Source organism: Scyliorhinus torazame, chromosome 10 (genome assembly GCF_047496885.1).
Source record: "Scyliorhinus torazame isolate Kashiwa2021f chromosome 10, sScyTor2.1, whole genome shotgun sequence".
Lineage (NCBI taxonomy): Eukaryota > Metazoa > Chordata > Chondrichthyes > Carcharhiniformes > Scyliorhinidae > Scyliorhinus > Scyliorhinus torazame.
The window spans coordinates 55,310,107-55,334,750 of record NC_092716.1 but is presented as its reverse complement, the minus strand read 5'-3'; the positions used below and the strand labels follow the sequence as shown (position 1 = coordinate 55,334,750).

At 45.0% G+C, this 24,644-nt stretch overlaps 1 long non-coding RNA gene across 1 annotated transcript in view; it reads right to left on the bottom strand.

Moving 5' to 3' along the window:
* The window catches only part of LOC140384818 (uncharacterized), a 206,830-nt gene that overhangs the window by 84,546 nt on the left and 97,640 nt on the right, over positions 1–24,644 (bottom strand). The window contains exon 3 of the long non-coding RNA XR_011933147.1: positions 24,177–24,295. This is a non-coding gene — a long non-coding RNA (uncharacterized lncRNA). The remainder of the gene's footprint in view (positions 1–24,176; positions 24,296–24,644) is intronic.

Here is a 24,644-nt window from a genome sequence, read left to right as displayed (position 1 = left end):
TGTGTACATATCATATAACTCCTCCAGCACGTGGCTAAGAGCTAGTCTGGTTCAGTCAGATAGATTAATCACACTTAGGTTAGCAGAGAGTCAAACTCACAGAGGATTGAGCTAAATGTGTGACAGGTTCAATAAATCATATTGAACTAACTTCAAGGTGTGGAATATCTCTCAGGTAAAGCTGCATTCAGTTGCAGCCCGTGTTATCTTACTGTGCTTCACCCGACAATTCACTCCTTCTGCCACTGAATATCTTGGCCCAGCTTTGACTGAGCCATTTTCAGAGAATGTAGTCGTGTTCAGTCCAGTTGTGGGCTTTAGGGAACAACATTTATTTCACATCATAAAATCCTCTTCTGGATTCAAATAAACAAACAAAATGGGCGGAATCTTACCAAAAAGCGAGAAAAATGGAGTGAATCCCACCTCGTATGGAATCTTGATCCTCTTAGAAAGAAAAAGTGAGTTGGCGTAGTTAACGCCATCACTCTGGTGAGGTGGGGACTCTTAGAGCCGGGAAACGGCTTCAAACAGATCGGGGTGCCATCTTTAAAGGGCCGGCCAGTGCAGCAGCCAAACGGCTCCCAAGTCACATCTCAGATGTCTCGAGACACTCCCCCCTAGCAATCATCACCAGTAGATCTCCCCCACACCCCTGGCAGTCATCGTCAGAAGATTCCTCCCCCCTCCCCACACAACCCCCTGACAATCATCGCTAGACGATCCTCCCCCCTGCAATGTCCGCCCTTCCCATCCGCACATCCACCAGACGCCTTCCCCCCATGGGGCTCCCTCTAAGGTCCTGCCTTGGAACTGCACCCTGACACTGCTGATGTCCCTATCTGTTCCCGAGCCTATACTTACCTCTGCACCCAATGACGGTTCCCCTCGACAGCCTCACGCCTTTCTAGACTTGGTGTAAATGACTTTGGTGTGATATTGCATCAGCGCTGGGTCAAAATTCCGTGAGGGGGAAAGATTTGGATGAGTGTTTGTTAATGGCATGCACTATTAAAATGAGGTTCCCAGGCACCCGCGGTGTGATTTTCACTACTTCACCAGAGAAGCAAGGGGGTATTCCAGAACCCAATCACGCTGGAGAGAATCACATTTTTCAATTGTCTGCAGATTTTGTGCCTACACCGAGTTTCTCACAGACCATGAGAGGGTCTCAAAATCGCCCCATTAAATAAACCAGGCAGCTTACAGGTCACATATGGAGCAGGGTACAATAATCAGAGTGAGACAAAGCCTCAGCACTCCAAACAGTAAACTTACAAAAAGCTGAAAGTTGTCTAGTCGCTTTAATGACAGTTCCAGAACTATGTACAAGGTAGCGTCGCAGAGCAGGCCCACTGAACGTTGGACTTCAGACAATTGGCAACCGTTTTTGAAGAAATGAATCTTTAGGAGCTGAGTCATCTATGATCTAGGCAGATTTTTAAAAATGAATTATTCTATAACCATTGAAAAGTATCAAATAAGCTGATTGATTGTGAGAGAGAAGTAATGCTCCTGTCAAACTCATTTTACTAATATATTAAAACTTTCAGGAATTACAGTTGACACCAAAGTGGGACAATTGCCAAGGTGTGAAATGAACACCACAATGCCAGGATAATGGCCTTCAAAGATCTGAAAGTTTCTATCCAAATCTTCTTCAAAGTTTGGCATGTGAAGGCCTGTGGTCACTTTGAACATGACACAGTAAGCAGTTATTCGATTTGGAGATGACTCAAATTTTAGGAATGACAAAGATGAATTGAAGGACAAATATTTCTTTTTCAGACCTTGGTCTAACTGGGAACAGGATTTTAACTGTATGTGCATTCAACTGAACTTAAGTCAAAAATCCTGACTTACGGCAGAGGAATAAATCCCTGCTCTGTTTCCCATAGTGCCTTGAGGTCTTTTACATCCACGTGGATTGGTAGGAGGGGCTTCTCTCTTGTCTGAAAGGTATCACTTGCAACAATGGAGCAGTGAAATGAAGATCAGGCAGTTTCTCTAAACTGCAACCAATCTGCAGTTTGAAATGAAATGAAATGAAATGAAATCTTGAGCTTTTCACTCAGGCAGTAGGTTGAAAATCTGACCAGGTGGAATACCTCTTGGCTTCAACACAGTGGGGACGTAAGTCAGAGAAAGAACCGAGGAAAAGGTAGAGCTTAGTGGAGAACAGATCACAGCGGTATCAACAAAACAGAAAAAGAAGCTGTTGGAAACAACTAGAGGCTAGAGATGAGGGGAAACAACTAACAAGCTTTCTTTTTAATATGCTGGACATATATTTTTTCGGACTTCATGCAGGATATTTTCCTAGGATTTAGTGTTGCTGACAGCCATAAGCATACTTTAAATCCCTGGGCACTCGTGTTTTATCTTCCCAAGGTACCTAGGGTAACTATTTTGAGACTCAGAGATCAACAAGAAGCCTCATAATTATAGTTTGGCTTATTGGACACATTGTGTGTCACCATGTAATCTTGCTGACTTAACTGAGCACAAAACACATCTTAGCAGACTGTGGTTTAGCTTATTAACCAATAGATAAATGTAGTGAACAAAAAGTAGATAAAGCAATAGTGTCAATAGGAAGAGCATATTTACAGTATTTTTACTACTCTTGTAATGTCAAAAATCACAAAGCAGAATCACAGTGCATGAATGTTCAGTATAATACTGAACCATTACGTATTGTTCCACACAGATAAGTGCTTCTTGTGTAGCTGCTGACTACCAAGGAGTCCTTTGGGTATACTTGTGCCCTGATAACATCAGGCTAACTGGTGAGTGGAGCACAGACAGCCAAATATAAGTCTACAATCAGAGGCTTTGATTCCAGGACTGTCTGTCAGAGGGAACCACAAAGAATCACATGAAACTGGCATACATCTTTACCTTAGATATAGCTGTCAATCAAATCTACTACTCTCACATGATCCCCAAGATGTCACTCACTTAGCTAGTCTGGGTTGATTGAAATTGATTAACCCATAGGTTGATTGCACACATTGTAATCCAGGGCTTTTCAAAGTCAGGGTCGTGATCTGCGGGTGGGTCGCGGGCGTTGAGAGGGTCATGGAGCAATTGGCCCTGCCATTCCTGCGGTGGTCCCGATCGCAGGAGAAGCGCCCAACAGTCGCTAACGGCTTTTACATCGAGAATTGCAGCCACTGCCGCTGTTTAAGTGGAGATGCATTAGGCTGTGTGGAGTCTTCCAACCAGAAGCGGCAGCAGAGTGCAGGTCACACACCCTGCACGTAGAATTGACGTGAAGCGCCGTCGAGGTACGTGCTTTTGACGCCAAAGCAGGGAGCAGAGTTGTGTCGATTTTACAGCTGTTGGCAAGTGAACTGTGAAGATCAATGGTTTCTTAAAAGTAAGAGATAGCCAGAGACTCAAATCGTCAGTTTGCCGATTGGACAACGGAATCTGCTGGAGAAAGTTTCTCAGGAGAGTCCAGGGCAGGACTGAGCAGTGGCGTTGTTAGCGCTCCAGGGCCTCTGGTTAACGATCCTGAGAAATGAAACTTAACCTGGGACAAAGAGTACAAAAATGATTTCTTGAGGTATGGTTTTGTCAATAGTGACAATAGAAATAAGGGGGCAAAGCCCTTATGTGTTATATGCAGGGAAGTATTGGCAAATGAGCTAGGTTTCTGAATTTGAAAGAGAAGTGGTATGTGAAAAATTCCTTTTGAGGTTGAAACTGCAGAGTCAGTTAGTAACTTAGAGCTGACTCCAAATTAAAAGTCTATACTGCTGCACCTTGCCTGTAATACCATATTAATAATGCGGCAAAAGCATTCTGGTGTTGCATCTCCCAGGCGTGCCCAATGCTGAGTAAAACACACATTTTTTTGCTGTTGCCTTTCAAAACGACCTACATAAAGATGAAGGCGGCACAAAGGAATTGGCTGAAGTCTGCACCTGAAATGCACATTGCTCTCTGATCCTTTGAGCTGGATTCAAATGACATTGTGAGGACAAAGCAGGCTCTCCTTTTGCATTAAAAGGTAAGCAAACATGGTGTGTGTCGCGAAGGTCGGTCGGCATGTGCCATGCAGGGTGCCCAGCGTGGGTCGTGAAGGTCGGCCAACTTGGGTACCAAATGTTGGCCGGTTGTCAAAAGTGGTGTAGCCACCTAAATTGGCCAACTCCCGATTTAAAATGGCGAACGGTAAAGGCTGATGGGAAAGTCAGCCACCATAGACAGAAACCAGCAGGTGCAGGTTTGCTGTGTATTTAACTCTGCAAAAGGCCAGACAACATCGATACCAGCGACCATCAGCATAACAATGTAGCAGCCATCTACATACTGATGAGCAATCCCCGGGAACAATAAGTAACATTTTGGACACACAAAGCAAAGCCAGACTCCCCAGCGCCAGCAGGAGCCAACACAAAAGAGGTTAATGGTCACCTCAAGACCGCCCATCGATCAGGGAACCGCTCCAGTGTTGGAGAAATCGAACCCAGTGATTGGGACAAAGTACAGGGTCCGCCCCGAAAGGCGGGAAGCCCCTGGGGACTATAACAGTTAAGCCCCAAGTTCAAATCGCTCTCTTCACCTCTTCGTCCTTCCCGGGTCACCCAGCAACACGAACCAACATTGACCGTGACCGGTGCAGTGACCGCCGAACGAAGTAAGTCTTAATTCAACGCTCGCTACGAGATAGGCACTCCTAGCTACCAATCCGTACCAACTTCGAATCCCGCAGACTCAGAACCCGAACGAAAGGCCATTTGTTCCCCTGACCTGGTGGGCCAGTCCGAAGTTAAGTATAGGCCTGTTAGTTGTAGAAGTAGCTTCGACGTAGAATTTGTGCATAAGTAGCGATTACTGTGTATAATAAATGTGCTTTGATTTGAATCTTACTAATCGGTGTATTGGGTCATTGATCATTACTTGGACTTGAACCTCGTGGCGGTATCATAAAGATACCTGGTGACTCGAGAGCAAAGGTAATAAAACAGAGCAACTGAACCATGGAGAAAGTTAGCAACAGTGGGTCCCAGGAAAAATAGTTTGAAAAGCACTGCTCCAATCAACTTTCAATTACAATGAATTGCCAATTGCCCAGTGAACTATCAGAGCTATTATTTTGGACAGAAGATTCTGGACTAAAACAGACAGCGGTTTGTTTTTTTACTGCAATGGTAAGGCTGCTGATTTAGGGTGTAAATTTAACCCTTCAGCATGCCAATCTCTTGGCAGCCAGTCCCTCTAATTTTTATTTGGAAAATGTCACAGCAAGAATGGTGAAGGTGTCACAACCATTTTTCCCAGTTATTCTGCAAATACATTAAGAGAGAATTTTAAACCTTAAGGTGATCTTTTAATGTAAGTATTGCACTTACCCAAAGTGCTACTCTCACCAGGCAAACCCTTTCCCAGTTGAATTGGTTAGCCTGCTTCCGTCTACAGCGTGGAGATTTCACAGATGTGCTAGGCCTGTTTTCCAGCCTCAGCATGGCCCACGTTTAATCATTTGAGCACTTTATTTAAAAAAACATCTATTGCCTATAAAACATGCTGCTGCCCAATCACCGGAACCCCTATTTCTTACTCTCGCTTATCTTGAAATTTAACACAAGGTTTGCAAAACTTTAACTTGCATTGCATCGTTTGCTCTTCCAAAATGATTAATTCAGGGCACGATTCCCCGGAAAGATTTCTAAGTGTTGTAGCGAGCGGAAATTGCCGCGAGCTTCCTTCCCGCTCGGCCCAGCGAGGCTGACAACGCTATTCAATGTTAATTGGTCCACTTAACGAGGCATCATGGGCTTCTCTCTGCAAATGAAGGCTCGCCAGCTGATTCGTCAGCACCGCACTCGCCAGCCCCCCCACTAACAAGGTCGAGCAGCACTTGCTCCACCAACCCCAGCCAGCTCGCAAAAATGACGCCCAGGAGACCAGCCCCAAGTTTTGGGGACATAGACCTGGGGAAGTTGCTGGATGCAGTGGAGGCCAGGAGAGATGTCCTGTTGCCCCGAGGGCCCAGGAGGCTCAGCCATAGGGCAGCCAGTGCTGCCTGAGACGGGGCAACGGCGGCTGTGAGCGCTGGGAGTGTGACCAGGAGGAGAAAGGTCAAAGACCTACACCAGGAAGCACGAGTGAGTAGACACCAACAACCCTCCTACCGAGACCTTTCTGCCCCCACGGGATCTTCCACCCCCAACGCTCCATGTGACCGCCAACCCTCCATCCACTTCCCTCCCCCTTCAACCCCCCAACTCTTTCATCACCCCCCCCCCCTTTCATCTCTGTGAACCACACATGTGGCTAACGATGTCCCCCTCTGTGTCTCCTCAGGAAACGCTCTCCCACAATCACCAGACTGGCGGTGGTGTGCCTGATGTGGTGAGTTGACTGGTGTGGCCGAGGACAGAGCGCTCACCAACGTGGAGGCTGACGGATGCCGCAGAGGTGAGGAACCACCTAGAGGACCTGTCAATCTGAATTGTTATTGCCTTACTGTCTGACCAATCCTCCCACTGACCACATGTGCATTCTCCTGCAGGAGGTACTCCAGCCGACGGCACCAGCCCATCCTGGGTGGCCCTCTCTCCAGCCTCCCATGAGACCAGCTCGGAGGAGAGCTCTGAGGATGCCACCGTACCAGCCGCGCCACAGCTGCCATCCTCACCCTTCACCAGCACAGATACTCGCACCTCGGTGGGAAATGTTAGTGGTCAGGCTTCTGGGGCATAATCTGGTGAGCACCACACTGCTGCTGATGTACATCAGGCGGAGGCAGGAACTCACAGGCAAGACAGCAGTCGGAGGCCTGTTGGATCTCAGGACCCAGCTGAGTCCCAGCATGATACTGAGCCTGTGGAAGATGTCATCGCAGAGCTGGTGGAGACGATAGGGAGCGGCCGGGACATTCAGAGGGTCAGCATCACTCCAACAGATCCATTGCTGCTTGGAGGAGGCTACAGGCGCAGGAGGTGTCACCAGCAATACGTGGCACTGAAGGTAACACTGCTAGGGTGGCAACCGCAGTGGAGAGCCTGGTGCATGACGTCAGCACCATTAGTGAAGGTGTCCAAGGTGTCACTCAGTCAGTGATGGCCATGGCTGAGGGTCGAGGCAGAATGTAAGACTCTCTGGGGCGATGTGACCTTGATGATTTCTGCGGGACATGTCCAGCTCTCAGATGGGAATGGCCAAGGCACTGCACAGCTTGTCCCAGTCGCCAGTGGGCATTGCCGAGGCGCTGCAGAGTATGTCCCAGTCACTGAGGAGCATTGCAGAGGGTATCAACATGTGGTGCTGACCATGGGGAACTGCCAAGGCTGGCCGGGCCAGATGATGCAGAGGCATCCAAGGCTTGAACCAGCTGCCCCTCCATCCCAAGGTGAACCCCAGGGTACAGTGGCACCGAGCGGGAGGAGGGGGTGCTAGTTGCTGACCTAGGCCTGTCCCATGGAGTGGGGATATTGGCCACCAGCTCCCCTGAGGTCCACCCCTCTGATGAGGTTGCATCTCACAGCCAGCACACAGGGCAGGGCGGCATGGCTGTGCATGTGCCGCTGGTAAGTGAGCCGTGGCCCTCCGGCTCCTAGACCCCAGAGGACACCAGCCAGCTCACCACCATACGGAGATTCGGTGGAGGTTTAGCGCTGTTTTTATGGGCGTAAAACGCCACTCTTCCCACGCCGGCATCAGCATTTAGTCTCGAAATCGGAGAATCCAGCCCATTCGGTGGGACTGGATGATCCCATTGGTGTGCGGGGCTGGAAAATCCCACCCTTTCTCAACCACATGTGTACTGTGACTGACAAGAAGGTATCCATCACACATGTGATTGCTGCACTTTTGTGAGAACATAGAGAAGGCAAAAGGGTAAATTTTGGGCGTGATTCTCCAGCCTCGTTACGCACTTGTTCAAGCGAAATGAGGCCGGGTGAATAGCGGGAGAGGCAGAAAACGAGATCCACGCCTGGCGCCAAACAGTTTGCAATGCAACCAGCCCGCTCCCATAGGCAAAATCGGGATCTCGCCTTAGCGTGGTGAGAAACCAGTTGTCACCACTTAAACCCCATTTCCATATAGCTAACGGGAGCCACCGCATATCCAACGGCCGCCCGTCATTCTGCGGCCTTCCCAGCAAGTGATCATGCTGATGCCGATTAGTACTCCTTTTGAAAAATGTGAACCTAGTGGACGGGCTTCCATGGGGAGCCCAGGAGGTGAGTCGCCATCTTTTCTCACAGGCAAAGAGCCCGAGGGTGCGGTGCTTTTTGCCCCTGTGCTCAGCAGGCGGGGGGTGGGGGATCCTCGGCTGGGGATGGGGAAGCCTCGGCAGGGAAGGGCCGCCATAGGAGGTTGGGAAGGAGGCGTCTGGGGGCAACCAGGGGGCAACAGATTGCGGCGCACCATGCCAGCCTCTGGATCGTGTGCATCAGGGGATCAGGGGTTATAGGGAGAAGGCAGGAGAATGGGGATGAGAAAATATCAGCCACGATTGAATGGTGGAGCAGACTCGATGGGCCAAGTGGCCTAATTCTGCTCCTATGTCTTATGGTCTTATGGGGGCAACCCTTGCCCCTGTCCATCTGCCCCACTGGTCACTCATAACCCCCACCGACTGCCGAGACCTCTGGCCGTGCGGCTGAATGCCATTGCTAATAGGGAATTGGCAATCGTGCTTAAGTGAGCACTTCACACAACCTAAGTGAATCCCAGTGGGCGGACAGGTCATTTAGCATGTGGGAGTCATTGTCTAGCACCCCAATCACACCTTGATGCCTGGACACTGTGCCTGAACACTGCAGGAGGCAACACCACTCACGCAGCAGCTAACATTTGAACATCCAGGGAATGGGACACAGATCCGTGGAAATGTCCAGTCAAAGGGTGGGTGAGTGCCACGGGGAGGGGACCAGCGCCGGTCCAGGTAACGTTGTGAGCAGGTGTCCGGGGTACAGAGTCTGGTGCCCGGTGAGGGGAGCCCGCTGCAGCTGGGTGTGTGTGGGCAGGGCATTCCAGGTGCGGGGGGGGGGGGGGGTTCCATGGGAGATTGGAGGGTCCTGGGGTGAGAGCCACTCCTGTTTGTCAGTCTAACAGCCTCTCCCAAATCCTTACAGATATATAATGCTATGGCAGGGATTTTGGACACAGTTGTTGCCCTTGTGCTGCTGCTGCTAGGTCAGATGCCAGAGACGGTGGCAGCAGCAGCTTCAGCAGATGCTCGAGGCAGCGGCCCATGTGCCGGACCCCGCCCCACACCCGGCCGCCCATCAGGCCAGGGAGGGACCCAGAGGGGGAGTCCCGTGAAGGCCCAGGGTGTACAGTCATTGCTGGTCATTCGAACAGATGATGGACAGTGCATGCCGCAAGAGGCTCCGCCTCAACAAAAAGATGGTACGATAGCTGTGCCATATCCTCGCGGACTTAGCTCCATGTGGAGGAGGAGGACACCCGCTCCCGATGGCCGTCAAGTTCACCGCAGCCCTGAACGTTTATGCCACAGGATCATTCCAGGCTCGAGTGGTGACCCATGTGGCATCTCACAGGCCACAGCCCATAGGTACATCCGACAGGTCACTGATGCCCTGTATGCCCGGGCAGAAAACGACATTGTCTTTGACATGGACCAAGCCGAAGAAGATGCCTGAACAGTAGGTTTCTCCGCCATCACCCTGAGCCCCAGGTCCAGGGGGTAATAGATGGCACACATGTTGCCCTGCGCTCACCAGGCCATCAGGGGATGCCCGACGTTAACAGAAATGGGATTCACTCCCTCAACATCCAGCTTATGTACGACCACCAGATGAAGATAATGCATGTGCGTGTGCATGCTTCCCGGGGAGTGTCCATGACAGCTACATCAGTCATCCCTGCTCTCTTCGAGGATCACCCCAGGATGGGCAGCTGGCTTTTGGGGGATAAAAGGATGTCCGCTGAGGACCTGGCTAATAACGCCAGTACGGAGATCGGGGACCGAAGCGGAGATCCGCTGCACCGAGGCCCATGCAGCCATCCGGACTTTTATTGAGCATTGCATCGGACTCCTCAAGATGTGGTTCCGATGCCTCGACCGCTCCGGTGGTGATCTCCAGTACAGTGCCCGGAGGGTTGCCCTCTTTGTGGTGGTCTGCTGTGTCCTCCACAACCCTGCACAGCAGCGTGGCGCTGGAGGTTGATGATGAGGAACATTTGGCCACCTCCGAGGATGAGGATGATGAGGGTGAGGAGGATGATGGGCGGTAAGGTGGCACAGTGTTTAGCACTGCTGCATTACAGCTCCAGGGACCCAGGTTCAATTCCACTCTCAGGTGACTGTCTGTGTGGAGTTTGCACTTTCTTTCCTAGGTCTGCGTGAGTCTCCGCCGGGTGCTCCGGTTTCCCCCACAGTCCAAAAATGTGCAGGTTAGGTGGATTGGCCATGCTAAATTGCCCTTTAGTGTCCAAAAAGGTGAGGTGGGGTTACTGGGTTATGGGGATAGGTTGGAGGTATGGGCTTAAATAGGGTGCTCTTTCTCTGGACCGGTGCAGACTCGATGGGCCAAATGGTCTGCGTCTGCTGTTATGGGCCAGGGTTTAGAGAACCCCAAAGTGTATCATGGAGTTCAGCTGACCCACAACATTTACTAGATTGTGGTATGGGGAGCCCACGGCCCACTCTACAGGTGGGGTACATCAGAAATGGAAAAGTATTTTTTGAAGCAAAACAATGTTTATTCTATGAACTCAAGTTAACTTTTTTAAAACATACAGTGAACATCTCAGCAACTATGAATGCAAATACAACTCCTAAAGAATACAACACTATGTAATGCTTCCGCTGTCCTTTTAACATCCAGAAAACTGACAAAAGAAACACCTTTTAACAGAAGCACACCGGGTTAAAGTCACGACTGAAAACATCGATAATACTGAATTCACCAAATGATCAAGAGATAGTCTATTCATGGCAGAGAGATCAACAGTGCAGCTGCTCTGCCTGGCTTCAGCTCCCACACTGAAAACAAAACTGAAACACACCCTGCAGGAAACAGCCTAAAACAAAAGTAAAAAGCTGACAGACAGCCCTACTCCACCCACACTCTGACATCACTGATAAACACCCATTTCTTAAAGGTACATTTTTAAACACCCATTTCTTAAAGCTACTCTCACATGACACCTCCTCCCCCAAAAAAATCCCATCAACTTCAAGATGGTTTCATTTTTCACTTTTTCACCATCCTTTAAGAAATGCACAGTAGATATACTTTTTTGTTTCATAAAACAACACACGCAAACAGATATAAAAATATAGCCCATTTTTGTTCTTCTGCCAACTGAAATCCTTCTCGATTGACAGTCTCTGTGAACAAGAAGGTCCTGGCACGATCCGTCCATTTCTCTACGCCTCGGCATTTCTCTTTAAAGTCAGATACATTAGTTCAATCTGATCACAGAGTCCCTTGTAATTCTCCAACACAGGAGCATTGGTAATCACAGCTTTCAGGCCATCAAATGCCTGTTAAAACTCTGTTGTCCACTGAAATTTTTGAGGTTTCTTCAGCAAGTCCATCAGGGGAGCAATCACGCTACAAAACTTTTGCACAAATGTTCGATCAAATCCACTCATGCCAAAAAATCACATTATTTCCCTTCATCTTGAGGGTATCGGAAACTCCTCAATAACTGTTGGTTTCACATCCCGTGTGACCATTCGACCCTGTCCGATAGTATGGCCAAGGAAAGTGACTTGGGCTTTTCCAAATTCACTTTTGGCTAGGTTTACCACCAAACCCGCCTCCTGACGTCGATCAAATAACTCCATCAGATGTTTCAAATAACCCGTCCATGTCTGGCTGAAAATTACAAGATCGTCGATGTATACCGCACAATTGGGTAATCCTGAAACAACGTTGTTAGTTAACCAGTGAAATGTGGCTGGGGCATTTTTCATACCAAATGGCTTAACTTTGAATTTGTACATACCATCTGGAGTCACAAAAGCGCAAATCTCCTTCGCCCTTTCGGATAAAGGTACCTGCCAGCAACCTTTAAGTAAATCCAGTTTGGAAATGAAAGCTGATTGTCCCACTTTCTCAATGCAATCCTCCAAACGTGGGATAGGAGAAGAGTCCATTCTTGTAACTGCATTAACCTTTCTCTTATCCACACACAACCGTTGGGTACCATCTGGTTTAGGTACCATCACTATGGGTGAGTTGCATTGGCTGCAACCCACTTCAATTATGCCATTTTTAAGCATACTCTCAATCTCTTTGTTAACCTGTGCCAATTTTAAAGGGTTAAGTCTGTATGGATGTTATTTGATTGTAACAACATTTCCCACATCTACATCATGTATAGCCATTTTAGTACTTCCCAATTTATCTCCACAAATACACCCATGTGATATCAATAACTTTTTCAGGTCAGAGCGTTTTTCCTCTGGAAGGTAACTCAACAATTTATCCCAATTTTTAAGAACATCCTCATTTTCCAATTTAATTTTAGGTATGTCAAATTCACAGTCATCTGGATTTGGTTTGTCACTTCGAGTTAGAATCATTAAAACCTCCTCCTTTTTCTCTCCTTCCCTTTCAAAGTACCTTTTAAACATATTCACCTGACACACTCGGTGAGTTTTACTTCTATCTGGTGTTTTTACCACATAATTCACCTCACTTAATTTCCTTTCAATCTGATAAGGCTCACAAAACCTAGCTTTTAAAGGTTCACCTACCACTGGTAACAATACTAAAACTTTATCTCCACTGGCAAAACTCCGAACTTTGGATTTCTTGTCCGCTGCCCGTTTCATCACATTTTGTGCAACTTTTAAATGTTGTCTAGCCAATTCACCTGCTCTACTTAATCGTTCCCTAAAATTTGACACGTAATCCAATAATGTAATTTCCGATTTCACACTCACCAATTTTTCCTTATTCAATTTAAGTGGTCCTCTTATCTCATGACCAAAAAGTAGTTCAAAAGGACTAAATTTGGTTGATTCATTAGGTGCATCCCTAATTGCAAACAGTACGAATGGAATTCCTTTATCCCAATCCTCTGGATAATTGTGACAATAAGCCCTCAACATTGTCTTTAATGTCTGATGCCACCTTTCCAATGCTCCCTGTGATTCTGGATGGTATGCAGTTGATTTAAATTGTTTTATTCCTAAGCTATCCATAATTTCTTTGAATAACCTTGAGGTAAAATTTGATCCTTGATCCGATTGTATTTCTGTGGGTAGTCCATATCTAGTAAAGAATTTAAGTAACTCCTCCACAATCTTTTTAGCAGTAATATTACAGGAATGGCCTCTGGAAACCTAGTAGACACATCCATTATAGTCAAAAGATATTGATTCCCACTTTTCGTTTTAGGACGCGGCCCTAAGCAATCAATTAGGACCCTTGTAAAAGGTTCCTCAAATGCTGGAATGGGTATTAAGGGCGCTGGCTTTATCACTGCTTTCCCTCTCACTTGACATGTGTGACATGACTGACAAAATTTAACTACATCTTTATGTAGTCCAGGCCAATAAAAATGTTTCTGAATTTTAGCTTGAGTTTTCCTTATTCCCAAATGACCTCCCACTGGTACCTCATGTGCAACTTGCAACACCTCCTTTCTATACCCTACGGGCAATACTACTTGATGAATTTATGTCCACTTTCCATCCGCCTGCATATGTGAACGTCTCCATTTTCTCATCAAAATATCACTTTTACGGTAATAACACTCTGGTATACACTCAGATTCCTTTTCCATGTATGCTTTCTGATACATCCGTTTTATTTCCATATCTTTTTGTTGTAACTCCGCCAATTTTCCTGAACTAAAAATATCCGCCTCATCCTCCACCTGTTCTTGTTCTTTTTCAACCATCTGATCAAAAATCATTTCTGATAATTGCACTTCAACTTCATCTTCACTCTTTGATTTCTCCTCTTGTCTTAACCTGTGACTTTGCGACCTTGTCACTACGCAATCCGGAAAAATCCCAGGATATTCATCCTTCAACGCTTCAGTTGTCTGATTTTCCACTGGTTTATCAACCACAGTAGGCATCACTCCCACCTGCGATCCAGCTGTATCATTACCCAAGATAAACTGTATTCCTGGACAAGATAGTTTCTCTATTACTCCTACTACCACTTCACCACTCTTCACTGGACTTTCCAACCTTCCCTTATATAATGGAACACTACTCCTCTCACCGTGAATTCCACATATTACCACCTTTTCTGGCAATATTCTTCCCAAACTACATAACTCATCTCTGACCATTACAGATTGACTAGCTCCCGAATCTCTTAAAATTGTGACTTCTTTACCTACTCCTCTTGATACACATGGTAAACTTTACCCACACAAGTAAATTCTTTAAAGAGATCTGACACCTTCTTATCAATCACCTCTTGATCAGGCTGTACAATCTTTTGCACCTCCTTCGCTTCATTTGGGCTTTCCTTTACCACTTTAACAAACCCCACTGTCTTATCCTGTTTTACCACATCAGCCTTCCCAGTGCTTTTCTTCACCACCAACACTGTGACTTTACATGGCCTAGTCTATTACAGTGAAAACATTTGAAACTTTTCATTTATTTTCCACCCTCCTGGATTTCTTTTTTCATCTGAGGTACACTCTCCTTATTATCTCCCATCAGATCACCTTTACCTTTACCACTTGAGTATTTCTCATGTCTCCAGTTTCTATCCCTCACAGGCTGAAACTGATGTCGGAAACCAAGCTTTGATTTATGAACTAATTCATAATCATCTGCCATTTCTGCTCTAACCTCAGTTTTAACCCTCTGCTCTTCCACATGAGTTCTCACTACATCAGGAATTGCATTTTTAAACTCCTCCAAAAGTATAATTTCTCTGAGAGCTTCATTCATTTGGTCTACTTTCAAAGCCCTTATCCACCTATCAAAATTACTCTGTCTGAGCCTTTCAAACTCCAGGCTTCTACCTCCTTCTCATCAAACCTTGGCAATGCTTGGACATATTTAAATAGATCCCTACCAAGCCTTCGACTATGATGCTCTTTATCACGATCCTCATCACTATCATCCAACTGTACGTTTCCCTTTACGCCTGCCAATTTTAACTGACTGTCATGTTTCATGGCCATTTTCTGAAGTTCAAACTCCCTCTCTTTATCTTTTTCCCTGGTCTGTATCTCCCTTTCTCTTTCTTTATGTTCTGCTAAGGCTATTCTTTCTGTTTTCCTTTCTTCTCTCTCTCTTTCCTCTCTCTCTCTCTTTCTCTTTCCTCTCTCTCTCTCTCTCTTTCTTTTTCCTCTCTCTCTCTTCCATATTCAAGCTGCTTTAATTCTTTCTCATGTTCCATTTGTTTAATTTGCAACTGAATTTTTGCTATTTCCAATGAGTCAAAATGTATCTCAGGCAACTTTAAATGCTTAGCCACCACCATAATTACCTTATCTTTTCGCATTTTGTCAGGTAATGTTAACTGCAATGTTTTTGCCAAATCTAACAGTCTGCTTTTAGTCTCTGTCCGTAAGGTACTGCGTGTGACCCCCAAAAACTTCTGAGCCTCTGAAAGAGCCATTGTCCACAACACACTCCCTACTTAAACTAGAATACCACACCTGAAAAACAACCACAATATGCTCACCCCTCACTGTCTTTAAGTTCACAAAGCCAATCCAATAGATAGACTTTTATCCCGGACGAGCCCCCAATTTGTTATGGGCCAGGGTTTAGAGAAACCCAAAGTATATCATGGAGTTCACCTGACCCACAACGTTTAACAGATTGTGGTATGTGGAGCACACAACCCACTCTACAGATGTGGTACAGTAGAAATGGAAAAGTATTTTTATGAACTCCAAGTTAACCTTTTTAAAACATACAGTGAACATCTTAGCAACCATCAATTCAAATACAACCCCCAAAGAATACAACACTAAGTAATGCTTCCGCTGTCCTTTTAACATCCAGAAGACTTACAAAAGAAACACCTTTTAACAGAAGCACACCAGGTTAAAGTCACTACTGAAAACATTTATAATTCTGAATTCACCAAATGATCAAGAGATAGTCTTTTCATGGCAGAGAGATCAACAGTACAGCTGCTCTGTCTGGCTTCAGCTCCCACACTGAAAACAAAACTGAAAACACACCCTGCAGCAAACAGCCTAAAACAAAAGTAAAAAGCTGGCAGTCAGCCCTGCTCCACCCACACTCTGACATAGAACATAGAACATAGTAAAATACAGCACAGAACAGGCCCTTCGGTCCACGATGTTGTGCCGAACCTTTGTCCTAGATTAATCATAGATTATCATTGAATTTACAGTGCAGAAGGAGGCCATTCGGCCCATTGAGTCTGCACCGGCTCTTGAAAAGATCACCCTACGCAAAGCCAACACCCCCACCCAACACTAAGGGCAATTTTGGACACTAAGGGCAATTTATCATGGCCAATCCACCTAGCCTGCACATCTTTGGACTTTGTTACCTACTATTTTATCAATTCCAGTGATCTGATTCAGTTTCTCAGTTGTATTTACCAATTGAACAAATAATCGGCATTCCAGATTTAGTTGGAGCAGTTGTATGTCTTAAAAGGGAACACAATAGGGTCATTTGTCTTCCTTTAAAAACAAAAGTATTGTACAAATGGATCAGGCTCAATTACGTTCCAATAAAGATTTAAGATTTCTTACAAATATTATTTGGTGGCCTCATATTGGTGCCGCACGCAGGATGCCACTCGTAGTCTTTATATTTGTGGCTCTCCCAGGCAGTGTAAAGGATAAAAATAAATTAAAAAGTCATATCATAAAGATTAACTATTAATCAGCATGTTTAACCTGTCAGTAAGATTGAAGGATCAGACAGCATTCCTCTTGCATGGTTAAAAATGTCTTGTTGATGAATCATGTGCTGTGAATTGCTGATCACAGGATCCGAGCTGCACCAAACAATAATGAAACTGTATGTACTACATGTTTTCCTTAACACACCAATAACCATCCATCTGCTTTTCATGTCGATGGTACTTTGGGCCCAAAAGTAGCATTGACACTGGGTTTGCTGTGACAAATTGGAGTGTGCTGTTACGTGCAGACTGCACAACAAACTTGGCAACAAAGCAATGGGGAAAAAAAGCAAACCTGTCACATTTTTAATTTATTAAAAAGGATTTTATGTATCAAGAATGAGCTTTATTCCTGACAGTTTGATGTCTATAATGTGATGCCCCATGCTGAGATCCACCAGCACCTCTTCCTGTTTTCACTTCATAGTCAATATCAAAGAGGGGTATGGTTGTTTTAGCAGAGACAAATCCCTATCTGCCTACATGGGTTATGGGGAGAAGGCAGGAGAATGGGGATGAGAAAAATGTCAGCCATGATTGAATGGCGGAGCAGACTCGATGGGCCAAGTGGCCTAATTCTGCTCCTGTGTCTTATGGTCTTACATATAAATGGGTTCACAATGTTTTTTTTAAATCCGCATGCTCCAGTAATGTAAAGCACATGCAGCTCTTTTCTTCAGTGACTTAAAAGGCAATTTCAATAACAACTGTAAACTCCCACTGTGGAGCGCAATAAATTAGCTGCACTTTTCGCATTTTGCAATCAACAGCACAATGATAATAATCTGCCTTGAGTTTTTTTTTACATTTGGTTTAAGATATGGAAGAAAATATAACAAGGGACAATGGTGTACAGCAATTGAACAAAGGAACACAGTGTAATGTAATAACCAAATTATCCATGCAGTTTAAGACATATTCTGCATCATTATTGCGTTTTTATAGTTGATTGTAAAGCGTGCAACAAAGAATAAACTTTCCATCATAAATGCTTGAGAGGCCAGATTCCTGAGTTCACCAGTAACTCCTCGTCCGGATGAAGGGAAGCAAAGAAGAAAGGGTAGCTAATCATTTGATTTGCTGTATCATAAAACTCCAAATGGTAGGGTAGAAAGATGATTAGGTTGCGACGGAGGGAGGAACAAGGCTGTGTTAAATGATAATGGCATCTATAGGTTTACAAACTCAGAAAGCTAACTGCCAAGCAGGATCCAGATGTTAGCCATCATCTAAAAGTAGAAGGAAAATGAGCAAGCTCCCTAAGGTCATTAACATTTACTGCATGACATATACCTCACTAAGTGTACCTGGAAATATTGAAATCTTAAACTTACCACAATGGTTCATTGGATTAACATTACCATTAGATGTATTTGCAGGACAGGAGCATTATCAGGTCTTGCACTTGGTTAACTCATAAAAAATAACATAAGCTCATCCATGTGCCAATTAGACATTAAAGTTCTTCCAGAAAATTGGTATAATCCGGCCTTGGAATCATAGAGTTAAAATAATCAGAGGCGAGGAAACCGTTCTTTGTACGATCATAAATAATGGAAGAGGAAGAAATGTTGTAACGAGGTCACTTCTTATTTTTATTCTTTATTCAGAGGCAACTGTTCTTTGGTGTGATCTATTGTCCCAGTGAACCATCGTTGGTGAATGGGGACTAAAAGTCACCATTGAAACATTTTGCAGATACTCGGACTCATGTACTTTCTTTGTTTTCCGAAGTCTTGGATTTATTTGATGTAAACAAAAAAAAAAAACTCTTAAAAAGCAGCATGATTCAGCCACTTGAAGAACAAAGGATTATCGACCAGCAGTTTGCCTGAAGCTGACTTCATCCAATACTCAGCTGGTTACAGTCTAGCAATCAACTGGTACTTGGCCTGAATTTATCATCCCTACATAAATAAATTTCACTGCCAGTGTGTCCACCAAGCTGTTGGTGCTTTTATTTTCAAACTACATATTCCACGTAAAGACTACGCCTTTAGCACTTCTTAACAAGAAGAAAACTAAGTAGCAAAGTGACACATCAGCCACTTCGAGTGGCAAAAGATGAATCCGCAAAGTATTGTTTTTATTCAGACAACTGTTAAGAAAATCGTCATTACTTGTGGACTAATAGGGTAATGGAAAGGGTGTCAAGTCTTCTTAATGGTTGAAACTTATGTATAGAAGTCCTTTCTGGTGTCGTGAGTCAGACTGATGGATTTGGTTGAAATGTTGTTCCATTACATGTGTTCTTGTCAGATTATGTTAGAGGTGAAACAGTTTTGTCAGTTCTTATTGGTCGGAGTCAGTATTCTGTTTTGTGATTTTATTATAATAGAGAAGCCAGAAAAGTTTTTAGATAGAACCCTATTCTAAATAAGAAATTGTTCAATTTCTATAAATAAGCGGCACGGTAGCACAGTGGTTAGCACAGTTGCTTCACAGCTCTAGGGTCTCAGGTTCGAATCCCGGCTTGGGCCACTGTCTGAGCCGAGTCTGCACGTTCTCCCCATGTCTGCGTGGGTTTCCTTCGGGTGCTCTGGTTTCCTCCCACAAAGTCCCGAAAGATGTGCTGTTAGGTGAGTTGGATATTCTGAATTCTCCCTTTGTGTACCCGAGCAGGTGCCGAAATGTGGCAACTAGGGGCTTTTCACAGTAACTTCATTGCAGTGTTAATGTAAGCCTACTTGTGACAATAAAAATTATTAAAGATTATTAAAATTAAAAAAATAAGAAGCAACAAGGCTAATGAACAATGTTAGATATCAGAGGTAATGAAACCAAAGAATAATTGATCAGGTATGGAGTCTGTCCACTTCATAACAGAACTCACACTGAATCACAAGATCATGCAATGTTATAAGGAAAGACTATGTAGCATATTTTGGCATAATGTGTAATAATAACTGGATCCATGCGTGGATATTAGCTATAGCATCAATGAAACTATCTAGCGTGGTTTCTTTATAATTGGTAGTTACCTTTCCATGTTTTATTCTCATGCCTGTGCTAGGATTCAGCCCAGATTCGCTGAGGCTCAAACTGTAGTTGGATGTGTGAGAAGAGTGTGAGCAGCGAATGTGCTTTTTATTCTGACAGTCATGGTTAAATATCAATGGCAGTAGTGGGAGAGAGGTGATTCTGTCTAGTTAATTGGTTGTGACTATATCCTGGTCCATAGCTCTTTTGCTTCGGTGGTGCCAGCAATCTAGAACAATGCAATGACTTTTAGACACAGGAATAAGATTAAGACAGAGGTCTGTAGTGCCGCTGGGGCCAGTACTACGGAAGCCCAGGTTTCCCCATGTGAGGCATAGAGTTCTTCCAGTTACTTCCAGCACAGCTAAATGGCGCTCCCTGACAGGAAGAGCACTGGCATGGGCATGTGCATTGGAGGCTTCCCACCTGGCCAAAGTTCCGTGTTAGCTAGCTGTCCCAGCTGATTTGATGCATGTGAAACACATTCTCTTGCAACCGAGAGCTGCTAGAGAGAACTCCCACTGGTGCTGCTTAAAGGGCCAGTCATCCAACTATCAAGTGGGGTGCTCTTGAGTAAGTTCTGCTATTAGAAGGTTTGTGGAATTGCTGTGGAGTATCCTTGGAGGTGTTGTGGTGAGCTGTTAGATTTGACCAGAAGTATTTCTGCATTTTGTCCCCTCCCCCGAGGAAGGTCAGAGAATTTGGTGGCCTGTCCACATAAGGGTTATCAACAAGATGTAGCTGTGATTTTTTGTTGTTGATTTTTTTGATTTGATTTATTGTCACATGTAACGAAGTACAGTGAAAAGTATTTTTCTGCGGCCGAGGAACGTACACAGTACGTACATAGTAGACACAAGAATAATCAACAGAGAACATTGACAAACGGTACATCGACAAAACAGTGATTGGTTCCAGTGTGGAACAAGGGGCCAACCAAAGCAAATACATGAGCAAGAGCAGCATAGGGCATCGTGAATAGTGTTCTTACAGGGAACAGACCAGTCCGAGGGGGAGTTGTTGAGGAGTCTTGTAGATGTGGGGAAGAAGCTGTTCCTATGTCTGGATGTGCGAGTCTTCAGACTTCTGTACCTTCGGCCTGATGGAATGGTCTGGAAAAAGGCAATGCCTGGGTGGGAGGGGTCACTGATTATGCTGTCTGCCTTCCTGAGGCAGCGAGAGGTGTATACAGAATCAATGTGGGGGTGGCACGTTTGTGTGATGCCTCTGTGTTACCTCTTGTGGTTACCTCTGGGTCTGCAGAATAATAGGGAGATAGACAGAGGCTGCAAAGAGAGAAAGCCCTGCAGAGGGAAGAGAAGGAGGAAGAAGAGGCATCCAGAACAACCCAGACGGACTGCCCATGAGTACTTAATTAGACCCTAATGCCCTTAGGATGGCATCCCTTCACCACCGTTGCTCCACTATACCTACCTTCCCAGACATCTGCTACATCCCCTCACTTTGTCTCAGCCAAAATCCTCCACGAAAACCACCAGCAGAACACTTGTCATAATATCATTACCAGACAACACACCCAATCATGAAAGCAAAAATGAATTATTTATTTGAAGTGACAAATGTGGGTCCCTTACATTCAGAAACTGGAGAATTTATAATTAGGAACAAAGAAATGGCTGACCAACTACTACATACTTTGGTTCTGTCTTCACAAAGGAGGACACAAATAACGTACCAGAAATGGTGGGGAGCACAAGGTTTCATGAGAGGGAGGAACTGAAGGTAATCTGTATTGGTAGAGAAATAGTGTTGTGGAAATTGATGGGGTGGAAGGCCAATAAATCCCCAGGGCCTGATAATCTACATCCCAGAGTACTTAAGGAAGCGGCCCTAGAAATAATAGATGCATCGGTGGTCATCTTCCCAGATTTTATAGATTCTGGAACAGTTCCTTCAGATTGAGGGTAGTTATTCAAAAAGAGAGATAAAGAAAAAATCAAGAATTATAGATCAGTCAGCTTGATGTGAGTAGTGAGGAAAATTTTAGAATCCATTATCAAAGATTTTATAGCAGAGCACTTGGAAAAGAGTGGTAGAATCGGTCAGAATCAGCATGGATTTATGAATGGGAAGTCATGCTTGACAAAACTACTAGAGTTGTTCGAGGATGTAATGAGTAGTTGATGAGCGGGAGCCAGTGGATGTGATTTATTTGGACTTTCAGAAGGCTTTCAACAAAGTCCCACAAGAGAAATTAGCATGTAAAATTAAAGTGCATGGGATTGTTGTAGTGTATTGGGATGGATAGAAAACTGGTTGGCAGACGGGAAACACAGTTCGAGGACAGAGTGTCAGTGATTATGTTGTACTGTGTTTGGGTGCCTGCCAGAGATGAACAGCTGGAGGTATGTGGAAGCAGCAAGGGGTGGGTGCAAGGCTGATATTATTGGAATATGTGTGTGGGTGAGACGGATGACCTGAGTCATGAGTAATAGTGACTGCTGACTGTTGAGTGATGAACTGTGATGCAATTAGGAAGCAATGGGCGTGGGTGGGTAACAAATATGATCTGAAGATCTTTCACTGACCTAAACACCTATGTGAGATCATTGAACTTTACCGTGCCATTGTTGCCAGTTCCTTGTGGCCTGACTCCAGACATTAACCTCCTTGACCACATGCTCCCACTTGTCTCAGAGAGTGATCCAGGAGGGCTTCTGCTGTCAATATTCACCACCAAGACCTCCAACACAGCATCTGTGAACTTGGAAGCCCTCTCTTTCCCCATGATTCTAACTTGCAGCCAGTGTGAGTACAGGCATTTTTCCTTCCACTGAGTGCAGCTTCCTTTCAGAGGAACAGAGTTACTTTAAGAAGAGCAGGTTAGCTACATCATGTGATACCAGCACATCTTGCTATGGCCCCTGCTGTACGCTTCAGAAGTCAGAGCACAGGATCGGCATAGGCCAATGCAACAATCATCGTAATTAAGAGGCAGCACTAATTCTGCCTGTCCCAATGGGATCTAACACAGGTAGATCGGGAATCATCCAGTCTGCTCCCAAAAACCTGTCTTAACAATAACTCGCCCTCATCGCATTACATGATGCATTTTAGAAATAGAAAATTGATGGTGGGAGAAGGAGTAACTAACTTTAGAAAAGGCAAAAGGAAGTGGAGGACTGAAGAATATGAACATCTAGTTGCTGCTTTATCTTCTTCGAGATCATAGCTTGAGAGTTCTTTTTAAGCAAAGTTGTGTTATCCATTGATACCTTCCATTGCCTTCTCGACCAATTCACTGTATCGAAACGAGCGATCAACTGACCATGGTGAGCCCGAAAAGCAGCAGGTCGTGGTGCAATGTAGCTGGTAAATGGTGGGAGACCCTGCTCCCGGGATCTAATTGGCTCGCCACGCATTGCGAGATCTAATGCAATCTCGCGAGACGTTGCGATGTGAAGTCTGTCCATTGTGGGTGGGATCATAGAGTCATAGATGTTTACAGCATGGAAACAGGCCCTTCTGCCCAGCTTGTCCATACCTCCCAGTTTCTATCACTAAGCTCGTCCCACTTGCCCGCATTTGGCCCATATCCCTCTGTACCTACCCTGCCCATGTAACTGTCTAACTGCTTTTTAAAAGACAAAATCACATCCGCCTCAGTCCGTTCCAGATGCTCACCACCCTCTGTGTGAAGACATTTCCCCTTTAGTCTCTTTTGTATCTCCTCTCTCACCATAAACCTGTGCCCTTTTTGATCACTTTTTGGCAAATCTGCATATTAGAGCAAGACAGCTAGTTTCATTTTAATATACAGTTCCCTGAGGTAACTAAGGCATTGGGATCTTGCCCCTTCACCTTGGAAACATCGGGCAAGTGCCGTTCAGCACTGGTCCCCACAAATGGGGACCAGACGGAATGGCACCAGTGGGGGTCTCCCAGGGGATTGGAGGCCCCAAGGTGAATGCTCTCTGGGCAGGGTGGTACCCGGGCACTACCAGCCTGGCAGTGCCACGTTCCCGTTGCTTGAACGACTCAAGACTTAAAGCAAGATTTCATAATGGGGCAAAAATCATGTGAACAACGATGTAACACTTACCATGCAGGAATGTGATGTGTTGTTTCTCACTCTTTCCCCTGCCTCTTACAAATTAATTTTTCAACTTATTTTACAACTGCCATTCTATTCTTGTCTTACCCAAAGTTTGACTACCCTTCATGTGAAATAGCAAACATCTTGTGAGAACTTTACAAAGTACAACAGGTTTAGCAAAAGCTGGAAAAAACGAACAAACTATTTCAAACAACGTTGTATTCACAGGGTAAGTGAAATCAAACAGGTAGATCGTGTTGAGACACAATGGTTCGTATCACCAAATACTGAATGAGGGTGTTGAACTTGTTATTTGTTACCTGGATAGAGTCATAGATGTTTACAGCATGGAAACAGGCCCTTCCGCCCAGCTTGTCCATACCTCCCAGTTACTGTTATAGGCCTGCCCACCTGACAGCCAGCCTGCGTCTCAATTTGGCTGAAAAACAGATATCAAACATGGTAATCAGGCTCTTCCATTAAGTTCATCTGAATCCAAGGGATTTCTCAGATTTCACAACAAAAACTGCCCCCACTCCATCTCTGCCTCCTCATAAATATTAGGGTTTTAGATTTGGTATCTCTGCAATCTCTCTAGCCTCTGGGAAAAGTAGATTTTTTTTCAAGATTTCACAGCACTATTTCGACATTTTCCATAATATTCTGTTATGTACCAATACCATTGGCATCGAAATGGTGACTGGTGTCACAATTTATTTTGTGGCAGAACAAGCCTACTTATAGACCTACATTTGCAGGAAGACATTCATCTACTTCCTTGGCTTGTG